Below are 20,120 nucleotides of genomic sequence, written 5' to 3' on the forward strand. Positions count from 1 at the left end.
AATGTCAGATGCAAAGAACATGAACAGAGGCCCACATTGTGACTGTTGGAGCAAGCAACTCAGCATTGGGGGATGCTACATGACTCTGAAAGTATAATTTCCTTGAATGGGATGCCAAATGTGATGTAGTGGTTAAGAGTGTTGATGTCTAATCTGGTGAGCTGGGTTTGATTCCCAGCTCCTTCACATACAGCCAGGTGGGTGACCTTGGGCTCATCACAGCACTAATAGAGCTGTTTTGACTGAACAGTTCTGTCAGAGCTCTCTCAGCCTCACCTACCTCACAAGGTATTTGTTGTGGGGAGAGACAGGGAAGCAGGGAAGGTGATTATAAGCCTATTTGAGACTTCTCTGGGCAGTGAAAAGTGGGATATAAAAACCTCCTCCTCCTCTTCCTCTTCTTTTTTCTTCATCTCTCTCTCACGTTGTTCTCTAACTGCCTACCATTGAGACACATGTCTCTGCAGGTCTCCCCCCCCACATACACACACACACACACACACACACACACGATGCTGGACAATCAGGATGCTCCACCAAGATGTGGCTCCTCATGTTCTCCTAGGTAGCCTGGCACTCCACTAGAATAATACAAGAAGAGAACAGGTTAAACTCTTCCCCAAGAGGTTTGGTTCAATTCCTGTCTTGTACTACAATTATGTTGCCATTATATTGGCCAGTTTATGCCACAAATTGCAGTTGAGACCTGGGCAATAGTCATAGAAATGTAACCATTAATGATATTCTTCAACCAGGAACTGTCACATTTTGAAGAATTCACCACCAGCTATCCGAGTTGCCATCCCCTTTGTACATGTTATTAAGCAGATTGCTTATTATGGCTATTAGTTTTTCATTGCTGCTTCCTTATTATATAGTTTAATGGATTAAACAATATTCAGTTGCTTGCGTGCCAGAGTTTATACTCAGTGCAATTAGAACGCAGTAGAAAGGGGAAGAAATTACTATCATTTAAACTTTTTGGCAAGATGGTTTATAATGAAGATTAAAAAGAAATATTCATTTTTTTAAAAAAAATTATAAGGGATTGGAACACCAATTGACTAGGGCACGTTGAATTTCTCTCTGAATTTCAATTCTAAGCTGTTATTGCTTTCTTTGTAGTGCCATAAACATTTCCATGGGACAATGATCATTTTGCTTTCTTGCATTAACATATAAATACTGCATTGTATGGAGCCCTACATGACTATGATTTTGTATTTCATATTTAAGACCTTGAGAATAGAAACCCAGAAACTGTCAAGTGTATTTCTATTTGTACAATACCATAATCAAAATACTCTTAATCTTGTGAGTATAGGAGCTATGAATTTTTATCATAATTCTCAAGACCTTACAATTCCAGCCCAAGATACCTTAGATGCCAAAAGCTGGCGGAACGAGCATCTATTTGCCATGTTGCATCCTAGGATTGGTGAACATCAGTGACCAGGAAGGAACATAAGAATAATAGCTTTTTATGCATAACACTTTGTGCTATAAGCTTCCTTACGAAACCTGCATGAGAAGGGAGACCTAGATGATGACCCCATCAATGTACTGATTAGGTGGGATTAATTGTTTATTTATTTACCAAATTTGTGCGCTGCCTTTTTTGGTACATCAAAGCCCTCAAAGTGGCTAAACAGTCAAAACAAACACTACTCCTGTCTTCAGTATTTTCATACCACCATTCCATCTATTAGCTTGGATCCCACGTGTTATTCCCGTCAGGTAGGCGAGTCCCATTAAAGAGAGAAGAATTAATTCTGATTCCTGTGACCACCTGTTCCAAAGATGCTGACTCAAACACTCGAAAGCTCACGCCTTGAATAAATCTTTGTTGGTCTTAAACGTGCTACTGGACTGGACAGGTGCTACTCTGATTTTGTTGACTCAAGCACATGTTTAAGTGTTTTATTCAAAACAACTTTTCAGCCAGAGTGAGACCCTAGTTATGTTTACAAGGCCCTTTCTGCTATATAACTCAGGCCAGAACAATCTGCAGTGCAGCATCCCAGTCTCTCCCACAGGCAGTACCTTGTCTCACTCTTGTCCTGTTAGCTTGCCTTCATTTTTTTTTTTGGGGGGGGGGGGTTCTTCCTGAGAACTTTGAACCAGTCTACCATCCCATCCCACACTCACCTCAGAGGAGCAGGTGGACTGCTTCCATGCCTACTTCCTGCCAATCATGCTGTACTTCTTTTCTTTTACCTTTTTTTACCATTTCCCAGTAGTTGCAGGCCTGTCCCTTTAGGAAGTGAACATCTTCCCTTGGGTGGGATTGCTGTCTCTACTGGCATGGGCCAGAAGGAGGAACAGTCAGTTGATTCCTCTCTCCCAGGGACAATACCTCTGCCATATAAGTCTTCCGATCGCTTGTCTTGCCCTATATTTGCACAGAATGTCTCTCCATGACCGTTTACGCACTGGAGGTTTTATACTGGGCCGTAGGCTGGGGGTTTAGTTGTGGCAGGTTGCCCCACCTCTTCCTGCACCCATATGGGGGAGCATTTGGCCCAGAAAGCCTAATCTGCCCCAATTTGTGCTCCTGCACGGGAGCTGGGGCAGTGAAGTTCCCAGTGCATAAACTGTCCATGCCAGGGATCCCTCAGCAGATAGCAAGACAGCCTCTGTGCTCTGGTGACCAGTCCACTGCGTGGGCTGATACCTGCAACTTGCACCTTGGTATATGTTGGTTAATTTGACGCATGTGTGTGAAATTCTGGTTTGTACCAAGTCTCTTTTGGGCTACTTTTCTGGCAGACGTGATGAAGTTCTATTTTAGTGACAGATGGGGAACTTTACCATGGCATCCAAGCCAATATCTGAACTGATCCTATGTGCATATGAACTCTATCTGTTTGAGCTCTGGGAAACATGGAAAAAAGCAGGGTTTCTATACATGTAGTCAGACTTATGCATATACAGTTTGCAAATCTTTGTGTCCACCTTGAAAATAGAGTCGGCTTGAGGGACTTGCCAGACCAGTCCTACTATCTGCCCCACACATCTTTAACATGTGCAGACTCCATGTGTTTAGGACTACTGCTATATTAAGAAGAAGAAGAAGAAGAAGAATTAGTTCTTATATGCCACTTTTCTCTACCCGAAGGAGGCTCAAAGCAGTTTACAGTCATCTTCCCGTTCCTCTCCCCACAACAGACACCCTGTGAGGTGGGTGAGGCTGAGAGAGCCCTGATACCACTGCTCGGTCAGAACAGTTTTATCAGTGCCATGGCGAGCCCAAGGTCACCCATCTGGCTGCATGTGGAGTGCAGAATTGAACCTGGTGTGTCAGATTAGAAGTCCGCACTCCTAACCACTACACCAAACTGGTGTTTCCATGTGCCGGCAACCACAATAGGTCTTGACTTTTGAACTCCCTATGGGATGTATATATTATTTTCCTGTAATTTATTTTGCATTAATTAAAGATCTCGCATTCATGCACTTTAAAAGAACCATCAAGATCCATGTGTGTGGAAATAACAGTTGCTCTGGTTTTAGTTGCACAGAAATAAGATGGGGCCATCATAGTCTTCAGTTATCATCTTTTGAATAATGCAAGTCATAGAATTCCCCTGGTAGTTCACATTATATAGAAAATTATCGGTCTCCATTATGTCAGTAAAAACTCTTTCATGGAATTTTAGTCTTGATCATTAACTTGATATTGGATCTAGTTCATTGGAATTTAAATATCTGTAATTTTTTGGGGTAATGCATGCTAATGGGAATTCATTTTCTCACTTATACGTGGGTGGGGGAGGAACTGAAGGATTCTTTAATGCTCTGTGCTGGTGTGCTGAGCTGTGATAGCACATGGTCTGCCTAGAATTATTTGTACCAATCTAGAAAGCAAAAATCTTTGGGGCTACAGTTTTCGAAAATGTATTAAGCAACTAAACATTTTTGAGCCAAGCTAGTGGCTGAAGAGAGTGAGTAAGAGAGAGAGAGAGAGAGAGAGAGAGAGAGAGAGAGAGAGAGAGAGAGAGAGAGATTAGTTCAGCACTTGAAGTCACCACAATATCAATAATACTCATACTTTATTTATTCATTCATTTAAGACAATTATGTTCTGTCTTATACAAGGTTTAAAGTAGGTTCCAATCAGTCTCAAGGAAATTCAGTTCAAGAGTCAGGAATCAAGTGGGATTCAGTTCAAGAGTCTGGCAGATCATGAGTGGGTAGGCAGGAAGATTTGTGTCAGTGCTTGGCTGCTGTCCAGGGAAATCCTAATCACTACAGACTCGCCAGGGATTCTGGGGTATTTAGGGGGGCATCAAGTGGTCATGGAATTGGGGTCACTGTGAGTGGTCACGTGCAGGGCATTAAGCTAGATGAGCCTGGAGGTCCCTTCCAACTCTGTGATTCTATGGTGTAGAACTTCAGCTGCTGGGTTATGAACCACTATAAGACCACCCTTTTTGGTTTGTTTGTTTGCAATACCTGCTGGAAATGTATGTATAGAAGCAAGGGTTCAAGATTTCCTGCTTTTCTCATATGCTAAGAAGAATGTCACGGTGATGAAGTGCAGTCACTTAGTGAAAGAGAGAATTCCTCCATGGCTTAGACCCTTTCCTTTATAAGACATCTGGTGTTCAGCTTACATGTCTTGTCCCTGGCTCTCTTGGTCTGCTGCTTAAAACCTTGGCTTTGACAGAGGTAAGGTCATAACTCTGCCTCTTTCTGTCATGGGACTGAACTTCCTGTCATGTACTCATAGCTTAGTGGGTGCCATGCTGCTACTTGGGGTTAAATGTGGGTCCTGGGTCTCAAAAAGATCATTAATCAAAAAGATCAAAATGCCCAATAAAAACCCTGACAATTTGGACAAAGGACATTGCTTTTTTAAAAAGTTTTTTTGTTGAAAAATAATATTTTGCAAGCCCTGCAGAACATTAGCAATGCATATACTCTCCATGCATTCTCTGGAAGACACTTCCATTAAACTGGAGCTCCTACCCCAAAGGAATATTGATTTGCACTGGAATCTAGGGGGGGGGGGGAGGATGCAGTCAATGAGGTCCATTAACTAGACCTAAGTGGCAACTTGTATTCAGAGAGGTGATCACGTAGAAACATTCCAGGTAGCTTGAGAACCTCTTCTCAGTGTCAGGATTTAGTTTTAAGGTAAAGGTAAAGGTATCCCCTGTGTAAGCACCAGGTCATGTCTGACCCTTGGGGTGACACCCTCTCCATCTTCCCATGATTATTTGGGACAGCAGCAACTGCAAAACTGGGGGACGGGGAGTGCAGATACACTGATGCTGTGATATCACATGAAATTAGCAATACTCTTAAAGGTATTCCCTGTGCAAGCACCAGGTCATGTCTGACCCTTGGGATGACACCCTCTAGTGTTTTCATGGCAGACTCAGTATGGGGTGGTTTGCCAGTGCCTTCCCCAGTCATTACCGTTTACCCCCCAGCAAGCTGGATACTCATTTAGTTTTAGTTTAGATTTAGTTTTAGGAGAGATCAATGCCATAAGTAAATTTGTGAGCATGTGAAATTAATTTCCCTCACCACTAGGGATGGGCACGAACTGGGAAAATATGATTTGGTTCATGGTTCAGTTTGTGATGTTCATGAGGTGGTAGAAGGTTCCTCCCCTTCCTTCTCCCAGTATGCTAGAGACGCAAAACTTGCAGGGGGGGGGGGGTCCTCTGGATGCAGTAGATCTTTAAAAAAGAATAGATGGTTCCAGAATGGTCAATGGATAACTGTTGACTAAAAAAGCTAAAGTCGCATTTAGAAACAGCAAACTTGTGATCACTAGATGCTGGAGTCATACACTAGGGAATTGTTACATCTCACCTTGAAATGCCCTGAGATACCTGGGTATTGTTGAAAGCAAAAGGCAGGACTCAAGAGCCTTTGACATGTTCTAACAATACAGTTCATAGGGCTGAAAATCCACTGGATGATCTTTACATTCATTAAGGCAATGAAGAGGCTGGACTTAGCTTTGTATGTGCCCAGAGGAAAGTAGCCATAGTCAAATATCTTAGATTTCAGTGCAGGTGCTGCTGAATTTGGCACTGACTCTTGAAGCTTCAGCACCACACATAATGGCATCAATTTTATTTTGCTAATATGCTGAGCATTTCAAGTTTTTTATAAAATTATTTTCCATCTTGAACAAATTGAGTCAAGTAGAGGCTGTGTGTTGACACCTACATTGTAAATTTAGGAGGAATTTGACAATGAGAGACGAGAAAGACTTGTGAGGTGACTACACTGGAGCATTTTTGGTGTGTACTTGCTCATTTAGAGAATTTGTTATAGGATTATCCCCTTATTGTCTGCTGAAGGGGTGCCTGTTTTCTTCCCCTATTGTCTGCTTGTAAATTTCTGAGCAAAACAAATATTACTAAGATACACAGATGGTACTCTTATCCAAAGGAACCAAAATATGTAGTGCTTTATTTACATTTATTATACAAGCAAAGGGATTATCTTTCAAGACAATAGATCTATTAATGGGGGGAAAGATCCCCCTAATTCCAAGATGCTTCATCTTAAGTCAACATGCAGCTCTCTTTTCCTCTTCCCCGTCTAAATTCCATCAATGAATGAAGAACGACCAGGTATCCTTACCAAGGTTGGGAGAATGGAGGAGGTGCAGCAACCAAACATCCTTCCTGTCCTGAAGCTATATTTTAATTCACATTTTATTTGTTTTTAATAGTTTAATAGTTTTTAATAGTTGTAAATTGCTTTGGGAAACATTTTTTTGGATAAAAATCAGAGGAAGAATATAGTAATAGATACATTACTATTATTTCTCTGTTTGCCTCTCAGGTGAATTGCCTGTGCAGGCAATGTCCATGGTCATCAGGGAACAGCAAGCCCAGAAATAAAATTAGGCATCACTTTAAGTTGAGCTTACAGGAATTTTTACACTAGTTCCAAAGAATGCAGCCAAGTCCAAGAAAAATGAAGCCAGTCCTCCTTTTCTGCCTAGCCTTACTCTGTTCCTTGTCTCCCAGCGGGTGTCAGATTGTTGGAAACTGGCTTTTAGTTAAATCTAAATAATGTATAGTTTTGTTATTCAGATGACAACAGCATGGCTCCCTCTCACCCCTCGTTTAAGTTCTAAAGTGCACTGTTAAGTGTGATAAATTTGGCCCCAGATGATATTTCCAATCTTTTGTGAATTTACCCCGGTCTTTCGGTGTCCTGTTATTAAAATGGGAAAGGAAAAATAGCCCATGAATGAAAGCTCAGCCACCCAGGCATGCGACGACCCTAACTTAATATCACATCACTGCACCTGTTATGATTTAGCTATGTCTTGTTTACGATTCGTATTTCATGTTCACGGCACCCAGCCTTGCAGGTCTGAGAGTAATATATAAGTTGCAGCTAAAGACAGCCTGTGTTCTGGATTCAATTTTCAGAGCATCTTTTCATGGCCTGCTTATAAGCCCCTGAAATATGGCACTGTAATAGAAATGCTGACAGTCTTTTTGCTGTAGCTGTGATAGTGGGTGTTATGAGCAAATGGCATTATTAGATTCTCCCCCCTCTCGCCGCTGCCCAGGACAGTTTTCTCTTATATTTGCAATGAAGCTGCAATTCTTTTTCCTTTGGCTTACCTTCACAAGGCTTCATTTCATCAGATTCAGTGGAGAATGACACAGAATGAAGAAGCACTCATTGTGCCTCTTCCATCGCTTGGCTTGGACAGAATGTATCTTTGCTGTCTATTCTGCTTTGTCCTTTAGTCTGCAACGGTGTAATAAATACTTTCAGCTGAGCCTTCTGTTGGGCTCTTTTTGCCATTTTCTCCGAACTGTCTGTGTCCCTTCAACCATGCCAATTGCTATACCTGGAAAAGCACACCTCCCTCCCTCTATGCGTTAAGCTCCTTTCCCTCGAAATCTTCAATTCATTCTTCATGACCTACATCTTTAGAGAACCAGAATTAACATTCTACAGACTATTCTCCAAGTTGAGGTTCTTACTACAGGTGAATATATATATATATATATGGAGAGAGAGAGAGAGAGACATAATGTTATATCCCAGATTAAGTTTGCTGAGTACATTAAAATATATATTTGTCCTTGTCTTGTACTTGGAGGCTCATCACAAAAGAGAGGATTATTATGTATCATTTCACAGAGTTTACAGAGTTATACACAGGAAGCATGCAATAATATAAAATATGTAACCAAGCTGGTACAATAGGTATGCAGGCTGTTTGGGCAGGCACCCTACATACTAATAACTAAATTTTCAACCTACCCAATCACAGCTAGGGAGAGTTTGAAGAGCTCTGTCACATCTCCCTGGAAAGCACAATGCTCACATTCCAGTGACAGATGGAATACAGTTTGTCAGGTTGTACCACAATCACATTTGGTTCCTGGTGTTTGGCCCAGTTTAAACAACAGATCTGCACAACTCCCAAAACCAGTACTTATTCTACTAGCATTGTTCCATACTTTATGAGACAAATCAAATTCTATAGGCCTCTTGTTTGTATTTATCAGATGGAATTGATTGTATACATACCAGTCTGGCTTCCGTCTTGATCCATACCAGTCTGGCTTCCATCCTGGCCATGGGGTGGAGACTGTGCTGGTCGCCCTGACAGATGATCTCCGGCGCCAGCTGGACCGGGGCGGGTCGGCCATTCTCGTGCTATTAGACCTGTCAGCCGCATTTGATGTGGTTGACCACGAGCTCTTGGTTCACCGCCTCGCTGATACTGGGATTGGAAGGGTGGCTCTTAAATGGCTATCCTCCTTTCTAGAGAACAGATCACAGAGGGTCGCTGTGGGGGAGGAGTTATCCGACTCCTTTGCACTCCCATGTGGGGTGCCACAGGGAGCGGTGCTCTCCCCCACGTTATTTAACATCTATATGCATCCCCTGGCTCAGCTGGTACGGAGTTATGGGCTTGGGTGTCACCAGTACGCTGATGATACCCAGCTCTATCTCTTGATGGATGGCCGGCCAGATCTCCCCCCAGAAAAATTCGCCAGTTGTTTGGAAGCAGTGGCTGGATGGATCAGGAAGAGCCGCCTGAGACTCAACCCCTCTAAGACGGAGGTCCTTTGGCTAGGCCGAAGGGAGCAGGAACAGGAAGCGCGTCTTCCCTGCCTGGACGGGGTACAATTGTCATCTGTGCCCCAAGCCAGGAATTTGGGAGTGATTCTGGATGCCTCACTTTCCATGGAGGCCCAGGTCACTAAGGTAGCCCGGACGGCGTTTCTCCATCTACGCCAAGCTCGGCTACTAGCGCCCTACCTGCCCCCGGAACACCTGGCCACTGTGATCCATGCAACGGTTACTTCTAGATTAGACTTCTGTAACTCGCTCTACGCGGGCCTACCCTTGTCTCTAACCCGGAAGTTACAGCTGGTACAGAATGCAGCTGCACGGGTCCTCACTAAATCATCTTGGAGGTCCCATGTTCAGCCTCTGCTGAAGCAGCTGCACTGGTTGCCAGTTTGTTTCCGGATCAGGTTCAAGGTTTTGGTACTAACCTTTAAGACTATACGCGGCTTGGGTCCTGCATACTTGAGGGACCGCCTATCTCCTTATGCCCTCCGCAGTGCACTTCGCTCTGCGGGTAAGAATCTGCTGATGATCCCAGGACCCCGGGAGGCACGCCTGGCCTCGACAAGGGCCAGGGCCTTTTCGGTCCTGGCCCCTACCTGGTGGAATGAGCTCCCTGAAGAGCTGCGGGCCCTGTCGGAGCTCTCTGAGTTCCGCAGAGCCTGCAAAACGGAGCTCTTCCGCCAGGCGTTTGTCTAAGGCCGGGTGATGGCCCGGGGGTAAGATCGGACCCCTCTCCCCGGAGGGGGGAGGCCAGTACTAAACTGACCTGGTTCCCCAGAGTGTTCCATCCTATGCCCAATTATCCTCCGTTCCCTTCTGCTCATCCAGTGGGCCTGTACGGGAATAGTTTTAATCGCCATCATTGTGACTTAGTCATTGTTTTAATGGGGTTTTAATGGGGTTTTAATGGGGAATTTTAATGGTTAATATATTGTATTTGTATTAAAATGTTGTGAACCGCCGCGAGCCGGTTTCCGAGAGCGGCGGTCATACAAATCAAATAAATAATAATAATAATAATAATAATAATGTTCACAACCATTCATTCATTCATTCATTCATTCATTCATTCATTCATTCATTCATTCATTCATTCATTCATTCATTCTCTATACTGCGGCACACCTCACCTCCGCATGGTGCACCCTGGATAATGCTAAAGAGCTAGAATTTCTGGCTGCTAGGCAATCATAGGATCTCCTGAGTACACTACACACGTGGAAACAAAAAAGAGAAGCAACATCTGTATTCCCAACAGGAAAGAAAATACTTATACTGAAAAAATATTTCAGAGACAGGATGAAAATTGTGAAGGCATGCATTTTTGGAAGTGATGGAAGGTGCTATCAAGTCACAGGAAGCATAAGGCAACCCTGTAGGTTTTTTAAAGTAAGAGAAGAACAGAGGTGGGTTGGAAAGCAGTCTAGGCAGCTAGGAACAAAGGGAAAAGGTTGTCTCTGTCAGATAAAGATCATCTTTTTTCGATTGGTTAGGATAAAAAATGTTGGATGTTTTAACACCTTGATTGGAGGGTCCAGCTCTGGTGGATTTGAACTCCAAGGCTCAGACCTAGATTGGCCGAGGACCCCAGAGCACACTTGGAGTAGGATCTGAGAAAGGGAGCTGCTTCTTTTTTTGGGAGCTTTTTGCTTGGAAACTCTGTGGAATGTGTTTTGCCATTAAGGATGACAGGAGAATGATGCAGATACACCAAGAATGAGGGCATTCATAATGAACAAAGATCAGCCATAAATTTTGTAAATGCTTTAGTTAAAAACTGTCTTTTTGATGTGGAAACACATCGACTGATGCACCCACCGAAATGGAAATGACTATGGATGTGACATCCATTTTTCACACTCCAGGGAGTATACCAGTAGATGGGTGGTGGCATCTGGCCAGGCCCAGTGTGGAGCCCTACTCATTGCACCACCACTGCTTTTGCCCCCCGTCTTCCACAGCCAGTTCCACTGTCAGGAGTTTGGGGCTCACCTTGGAAGATGGGTGGCAGAGGTGTTTGTGGCAGTGATGGCGCAATAAATGGGGCTCAGCACCAGGCCTTGCCAGCACCACTTGCCAGCTATTACTCCTATGGCCATGGAAGATGGGTGGTGGAGGTAGTGCCTGGTGAGGCCCAGCACTTAGCCCCGCTTGCTGCACCACCAGCTATCTTGAGCGGCTGGCCCCACCATCAGGAGTGAAGGGCCAGCCTCAGAAAATGTGAAGCAGAGGTGACAGGGCAAGTTGAGCTCAGTGCTGGGCCTCCCAGCTGCCATATCTGCACCCTTTCCTCTGTGGCCATGGAAGATGGGCAGTGGAGGCGGTGGTGGGCCAGGCCAGGTGCTGAGCTCTGCTCACTTCACTGCTGCTGCCCATCCTGTATGGCTGTCCCCACTGTTCGCGCGAAAGATGGGTTATGGCAGCACAGTAATCGGGGATCAGCTCCGGCCCTGCCCAGCCACCACCCCCACTGCTTGTCTTCTGCTCCTGGGCCCTGCATTCCTTCTGGAATCAGTTTGTTGCAGAGTATATTTTTCCAAATAATCTGTGACAATCTGATATTTTTATTTATTTTTCTTCATGCACCTGGCTTCTGCCCTTTGTGATACCTTGAATTTGTCTCTTAGAAGAATATAGTTGTTTATCTTGAGAGAGTCTGCACAAGTTCTTACTCTCCTACTTTGCTTCAGGAATCCCACATGAGACAGAGTGAGGCTAGATTTTATCTAAAGTGGAGGCAGTTGCACATATAAACACTGGACTCCTGTTTATAACGGTTGAGTTGTCAGAAACATTTGGCATTCCTGCACAGTTGTTGTTCTGGGGTAGGGATGGGCATTTCACTCCCTTTTCTTCTGCTGACCCTGGCTTTTCATGTTGACTCATGCAGACTCTTTTCAAACCCCAGCCAGATTGAAATGGGGCCAGAAAACCTGTCTCTTCTATGAGCTCCTGGAGCTGAGAATCAACTGGCTACTTCAGCAGGATGCATAGGAACAGAAGATTAGAGGCTGACCAGAAGTTCTCCAACATAGTATGGTTTAAGGAGGGTTTTTCTCCAAAAGAGGTCTAATCACAGCCTCCATGAGCCTGGATAGTACAAACCCATCCTCAAGGAAGCAGTTATCACTCCCCTTCCCTACTCAGTTAGCCCCATTCTGGAAGCTTTTATAAGCCACAAAGCACAGTGGCCAAAAACACAGGTGATAGGTCTCCCCTCTCCAAGGATCTTGTTCATATCCTCAAACTTCACAAGCTGGAAGGTATCCATATAAATTGGACAAGTAGGTGCGAGAAGTATGTTGTCTAAATATGCATCTATACCAGCATCTAACCCAGAGTAAAACTGGGCAGTTTTGTCTACAAGGTACGTAGCAAATTGATCACAGCAGACCATTGTGTGGCCGGAATCCAGCTCCCTGGGGCTATGATGTATAAGCCCCAGCTGGGTGCTTATGCAATGGTGGCAGAGAAATACTGTCTTTTTCACTGCCATGGGATAGGCTGTAATATGGGCTCTATGCAGTGTTTGATCTGTCTCGCTCTGACCTTTCTTGCCAGCTGTGCTCTAGCCATCATCCCTCCTGTTTTGCTGCCATCAGTTCCCCAGTAAATCAAGGAGACTGCTTGCCTCTGTCCAGAGGGAGAAAGCACTTAGGAGCAATTTATACAAAGGCATTATGAAAGTGGTTGTTTTGTTTAATCTCTTTCCTAATAGTCCCTAGCAGGGAATTGTGCCACCCGTATGGATCTGTGTTTTCACTGAGCTGTCTATCATAAACCCCAAATCACAATCCTGGTCAGCCAGTTAAGAGCCCATTAATGGATTTGTGAAGTTAGGATTTTTTTGGGCCTGATTTATATCATTTTACAGAATCTTATTTGCTATTACGGTGCTCATTTACCCATTTTATAGAGATTATTTTTGAGTTCTTTCTAATCTACTTGGTTCTCATCTCACTGTATAATTTGGTGAAGTCTGTAAACTTGGCTGCCCATTTTTTATACCAATCAGATATAATTTATGAATAAAAATGGATTCTATCACATATCCTGGGATATCCCCTGCTGACATTTTCCCATTCCTTTATTCTCTATTTCCCATTTTTAAACTATCTGTTAAATCATAAATGTCCAAAGATTGCTCAGTTTCCTCAGGAACCCTGAGTGGGATTTTGTCAGAAGCGGGAAGTCCAGTATCTACTGGGTCATTCCAAACTATACACATGGAAGTTCTAAAGGCTGGAGCAGCAGGACTTCTTACTGCCAAATCATGAAGAATAATCACCAAGACTTACTAGCCTATATATTTAATCATTCTTGCTTATGTAACACTTTCTATCCATTTACCTGGGAGAAAAGTCAAGCTATTTGGTCTTTAATTTCATGATTGACACTTTGATCCCATTTTAAACATGGGTGTTATGTTACCTACTTTTCAATCCATTGCTAAGGCGGATGATTTTAGTGATGAATTGCATATTTTTGTTAACAGATCAACAATTCCACACTTTTGAGCCTGAAATGGAGACAGCTCCTACACTTCTCTTTGGGGAACAAGCCTTCAGGGCACAATTCAGTGTCTTAATTTTGAAAATGATTGGTTTGAAACTATCAGGATATTTCCATTTCTAATTTAATTTTTTGGAGTCAAGAAATGGATTCCCATCAGGAGGTAGAGTTTCAACAACAACATGCCTGATCATTTTTCAAAACGGTAATGATGCCTTATAAATTTAAACTCACAAGACATCTATAGGCCTTCAGGCTCAAGGTATCTCGAGATTGCTCCCTTTCCCTTTTCTCTTCTTGTTTCATAGCTCTTTCCTCTCATATTACAAGTCTACCAAGGGAAGCATATCTTGACTCCTTCCAAACTTTGTTTAGCTCCACTTGTGACTGTAGAGCTAGTCATGGAAAATATTTGCTGTCTTTTCTTTCCGTTACCTCATGAATCAGGACAAGCGAGACCATCCCCTAGAAAGTGCTTGATGTCACAGGAATATCCTGGGGAATCTCCCATTTATTGATAAGAGGGATGGTATCACAACGACTCTCTTGCAGTGCATTCCGAAGCAGAAACACATCTAAATCCTTTGAATGGCTGTGTTCCTTTTAGTCATGCTAACTAACAAGACTGAAAGGAGCATGAAGGAGTCACAGTCCTCTGCCTCCTTCAGGGAATGGAAGATTGTCTAAATATCCATGCAACAGCAAGGAAAGAGGGTGGGAAGTGAATTTCTTCCAGACCAGACTGGACAGGAATTTATTTTTTGAGGGAGTAGGCATAATATGGGCATAGAATTGGGGTCATTGTGGGTAGGCAGGTAGTTGTGAGTTTCCTGCATTGTGCAAGACTAGATGACCCTGGAGGTATGTTCCAACTCTATGATTCTATTAATCTTTGGAGTAGAAGAAGCACTGAAAGGGACAGAACACAAAGTGTGTTCTAGTGATACTGACCAGACTACAGGGAGCTTGAAAAGACTCTTATACAAATGGATAATGCCAGTAGCCGCCCATACCTAAACTTTTTCTGTGGTTGCTCCCATCTGTTGGGATGGCCTGCCTATAGCCGGGTCCCGCATTTCTATCATAATACCAAATGTACAAAATGGAATTGTTCAGGAGGGCATTTTTATGGGGGGAAGAGGTGTGTATAAATGGAATTGATCAGGAGGGTGCTTTTACAAAAGGAATAGAGTTCTAGTTTATTGCACAGTTTACTGTATGTATTATCTTTCCTGATGGGAAAGATAATTGGAGGAGGAAGTGGAGCATGGTCTGTGTCCTCCACTGTCACCATTGACTTATCCCAAAGGGAAATGGTGCAAACATCAGCAATGGGCATCCTATTGGATTATGGGCTTCAGTATGTGCTTGATGCTGGCTGTGGGCTCTTGGTGGGCTTGCAGATGTTGGTATGAATTGCGCGTTTCTACATTTTTGCTCTCTAAAGGAATGTTTGCATTAATGTAGTGTTACCTATCCCTATCCATGGGGATAGAGCAGAAAGTATCACAATAACAAATGATAAAACAAGCCATATGAAACCATAGCTGGAGGCACATTGAAAAACAAAATCCTGAATTTAAGGAGCATAGGTGTGCTAGGGCTTCCATGAGAAATAGAAATAATAATAATAAGAGTTGGCTCTTATATGCCGCTTTTCTCTACCCGAAGGAGGCTCAAAGTGGCTTACAGGCGCCTTCCCTTTCCTCTCCCCACAATAGACACCCTGTGGGGTGGGTGAGGCTGAGAGAGCCCTGATATCACTGTTTGGTCAGAATAGTTTTATCAGTGTCGTGGTGAGCCTAAGGTCACCCAGCTGGCTGCATATGGGGGAGTGCAGAATCGAACCCAGCATGCCAGATTAGAAGTCCTCACTCCTAACCACTACACCAAACTGGCTCTCAGGATCTTTCTAAGAGCTACAGGGGATCATGTAAAAATGATGTAATGGATAAGCCGTGGGGGAAATGATTATCTTAAGAAACACTGGAGAAGGTATTCACCAGTCCCAACACCACAGGCAACCATTACTGCTGCTGTTCATGCCCTTGCCTTCTCCCAGGGTGGGGCCTGGGCAGCCCTCCATTGCCAGTTCCCGGGGTAGCTGCTGGATGGTTCTGGGTTGCTTCCTCCCCTCAGCTTCCCAGGAAAGGGAAGAGGATGTACATACTCTTGCAAATGTGCATGTGCCCTTCTGGTAATACACAGCTTTGCTTCTCCCTGTGCTGCTGCATGGAGCATGCCAGTGGTTACTGCAACTGCCACACCCACCACTCTCTGCTTTACGGAAGATGAATAAGGAGGCAGTATGTCACCACATGCCTGCTCTTGAGTGATAGGCTCCCACTGAACAGTAGTATCTTGCTTGGTGCCCTCAAACCCTGGCTCTGGCCCTAGTTTTGATTCAAAATAATTTTATGGTGAGATTTTAAAAACAAACAAAGCACATACCTCCAAATACAGGCTTTACATCCATCATTTACAACTTCCCATATGGACATTTTACAACTAGGTGTGCATGAGTGGATTGCGGTATAATGATTAATTCATTTGACATAGCGATCGTGGTGCTTATTATGTTGAAATGTTTCAAACATAATGCTATCAGTCAAGCAGGCTTTTATATCTTGACTTTCTGCTGATTTTCTTGACAATTATGGGCCTCAGGGCCTCAAAGGGTTAATTTAGCTGGATCTTTAATGAAACCAAAGGCAAGCACTCCTGTGATTCTGCCCCCATGCCGTGAAATGTGATAGTCCCTGGGTCTTCTCTAAGAACATTACACAAAATTACACCTATTTTCATCACTGTGTTCCAACTACAATATAGTTAAGTAAATATTTGCACAAAACGGTGACCATTTTTAGGTTTCCTAAGGTGTGAGCTGTCCCACATGGTAAATAATTAAAGGATGTGCTTTCTCTAGTCGCACAAACCAGTGCTTGATATAGGTTTGATCATTTCACATCTCTTTGATAATTCATAACTGTCGCCTGCAATCATTTTCATCGTCCAGCCAAGCAAAGATAAAAGGTAGAACATGCTTCTTTCCCCTACTCCCAAGGAAACTCCATTATCCTTGAAAGGTCACATGATGGTGTAAGAGCCAATCAGGGCAGGAAGCAGCCTCCCACAAGGACAAGCTCTGTGTGAGCAGAAAATGAAGTTGTTACCAGACAGCAAACAGCAGCCCTCACTACTTATGAATATTTGAATGAGTAACTAAAAACAGCTCGGTGAACTCTAAGCAACTGTGACAGTTGAAACTGCCTGGGAAACTAGCAGTCTACAAGGACCATGATGAAAAGATCAACAGTCGCTTTCCCTCCAACACTGTCGCTACCTTCCATCCTGTAAAACATTTGTTCTCAAAATATTAGTTAGGAAAAACCAGCTTGCTCCCTATAAATTTTCATAAGGAATCTCTCTCCATTTTCCCCCCAGTCCATTAAAATGCAATGATTTCTAAGCACTTACTCAAGACAGGAAAATAGTCACATTTTTAAGACATTGAAATATTGATGTTGCTTTTGCTTATACTCCTAGAAAATTGTCTCCAGTGAATCTTTCATGAATATCTCTCAGCTAGCTCCATGTGGAAAGAAAGACGATGAGAACAGATCCCCTGAAGCTAAAATGTTCTGAATAATTTGCTCTAAAACATTCTACAATAAGCAAAGTAACTGAGAATCTAGCTTTCATATATTTATAAAAATGAGATTATGTATAATAACCTTGCAAGAACACTTCAGCCGTCAATCCTTCTCCCCCTCCTAAAATCTGATGACATTTCATTAATTTTCTTACCTAATTCCTGTCACCCTGATCTGGATAGCACAGGCTAGCCTGAATTGCATCAGATCTTGGTCCTGGCTAGCATTTGAATGGGAGACCTCCAAGGAATACCAGGCTCATTATGTGGAGGCAGGCAATGGCAAACCATCTCTGAAAGTCTCTTGCCTTGCAAACACAATGGAGTCACCATAAGTCAGAAGTGACTTGATGGCACTTTCCACAACCAAATCTCATCTCCTTGTTTCCAAGTACTTTCCAAAGTTGATGAGAAGCATACTTGGTGCAATCTTTGAGCAAATACTAGAAATAAGTTATTCTTCATATATTCTCATTCCCAAGATCATGATCTCACATGGGATGTGTCCATGTAGTAATTTTGTCACACTTCTATTTGGGTGTTGTAGAACACAACTGAGAGCTCTGAAAGTGGTTCCAGCAAGGTCCAGTGGCTAAACGTTCATTTGAGTTTTCTTCCCATATCCTTTCTCACCACATTCATTGTCAATATTATTCTTCCTCAAAGAAACATGCATTCTATGAATGTCTATGAACATTCTCACTTGTAAATGTTATACTACATCAAAGAACCATACATTCCTAGGTTCAATCCAGTGTTCTGTGAATTCAGTGTTATGAAGCCTTCATGTCCTGGGAGCTATATTTCTAAAGGACTGTCTCTCTCAATATGCCTCTCTCAATACATGTGACAACTCCACTTAGCTGAACAAAGTCTCTGCCAATGGATCAGATCAATAGCTACCCATACCCGAGCTTCTCTGTTGAGGTTCCCTCCTGGTGGAACAGCCTGCCTAAAGAGGTCAGCAAGGCTTCAACATTTCTATTGTTCCAGAATGTGTAAATAGAATTGTTCAGGAAGGCATTTTTTAAAGGGAAGAGGCTGGTAGTAAATGGAATTGGTCAGGAGGGAGCTTTAATGAAGGGAATAGGGCTGCAGTTTATTGCACTGTTTATTATGTGCATTGTTTTCCAATTTTTCTAATCCAGTTGTACTTTTTATGGTACGTTTAACACTCTATTTCTTTATTGCATTGTTTTACGAACTTCTCCTTTCGGCTTGAGTCTCAGTAAGGAAGGTGAACTATAAGTAAATAAATATATATATTTTAGGTTCTATACTTGAAATTAGATTTTAATGCAATCTAATCCCCCCTCCCCCAGGAAAACCAGGGGTGTGACATGGAGGCAGCCAATGGCAGACTACTTCTGAACCTCTTGCCTTAGCCACCCTATGGGGTACCAAAAGTCAGCTGGGACTTAATACCCATTTCTACTACCACCTACCATACTGCTCAGTAAAGTATATCGTTTCCTATGGCCTGTGGAAGCCTTTGGTCGCAAAGTGGTTCTTATGCTGAAGAAAGAGCCATTTACAGATCAATCATAATCTACTCGGAAGTCTAGACAAATCTACTCAGTGGGGCTTACTTTGAGAAGAGTATGCTTAGGGTTGTACTTGAAAAAATTGGAGGAAGGCTCTGTAGGCTAGACTGAAGATTTTGCAGAGTGCAGGGATAGGACATAATCCACATTCCCTCGTACTCTTACTCTTGTTGTGTGGATAAATTGGATAGTTCATAGTTCTTAGGAGGAAGAATGGGGATACTCAGCCTGGTGTAGTGGTTAGAAGTGAGGACTTCTAATTTAGCAAGCTGGATTTGATTCCCTGCTTCTCCTCCACATGAAGCCAGCTGACCTTGGGCAGTCACAGTCCTATCAGAGTTCTTCTCACAGAGTTTCGTATGTCCCGGGCTTGGCATGTTGCCCTTATGGATTACCCTACAAGATCACTCATTGCTCAGTTTCAGGAGATCCTAGAGATTTCTTGATTGGCTCATGACCAGCTTGGTGTAGTGGTTAGGAATGCCAACTTCAAATCTGGTGAGCCGGGTTTGATTCCATGCTCCCCCACATGCAACCAGCTGGGTGACCTTGGGCTCACCACAGAACTGATAAAGCTGTTCTGACCAAGCAGTGATATCAGAGCTCTCTCAGTCTCATCTACTTCACAGGGTGTTCGTTGTGGGAAGAAGAAAGGGAAGGCAGTTGTAAACCACTTTGAGACCTCCTTCTGGTAGAGAAAAGTGGCATATAAGAACCAACCTTCTTCTTCTTCTACATGTGATAAGTAATAAAGATGTTTGCCTTCTGTTCAGTCAGAAACCTGAAGGCATATTATTCTTATATGTTTCCCAATGTGTCCTACTAATGCTCTAGAATGTTAAAATATACCTTTTTTAAACCTAGGAACTTGAGAGCATTACCAAGCAGTGACTAGGAAGGTAGGGTAGACCCCTGGAGGTGATAGGAGACTACTGCTAATGTGTCAAAAGGGAGGGGAATTACATGACTGCAATGCAATCAGTACCACTCAAGCCATGCCCTGCTCAGTTTCAGGTGCCTACAAACTGGAAGGTGGTAATGAACAAAAATGCAATTCTGGTAACCGGCAAGAAAAGCCTCCAGCATTGTCTGCTGCAAATGTTATGCATTTATAAAAAGCAGGCAACAAGATTTGCAGGCAACAAGATATGCCTCTTTCAAAATGGCACCAGGCTGTTTTGTGCTAAATGCAGCATTTATGTCCCGAGATGGAGGAATCACAGGCACCCTACAAACATAGATACACACTCCCCACTGCTCATGATTTATAACCCCAATCCCAGTAGTGGATATGGAAGAGCTTGAAGTGCCAAAGTCTTGCCTCTGTA

This window comes from Paroedura picta, chromosome 8, assembly GCF_049243985.1.
Source record: "Paroedura picta isolate Pp20150507F chromosome 8, Ppicta_v3.0, whole genome shotgun sequence".
Taxonomy (NCBI): domain Eukaryota; kingdom Metazoa; phylum Chordata; class Lepidosauria; order Squamata; family Gekkonidae; genus Paroedura; species Paroedura picta.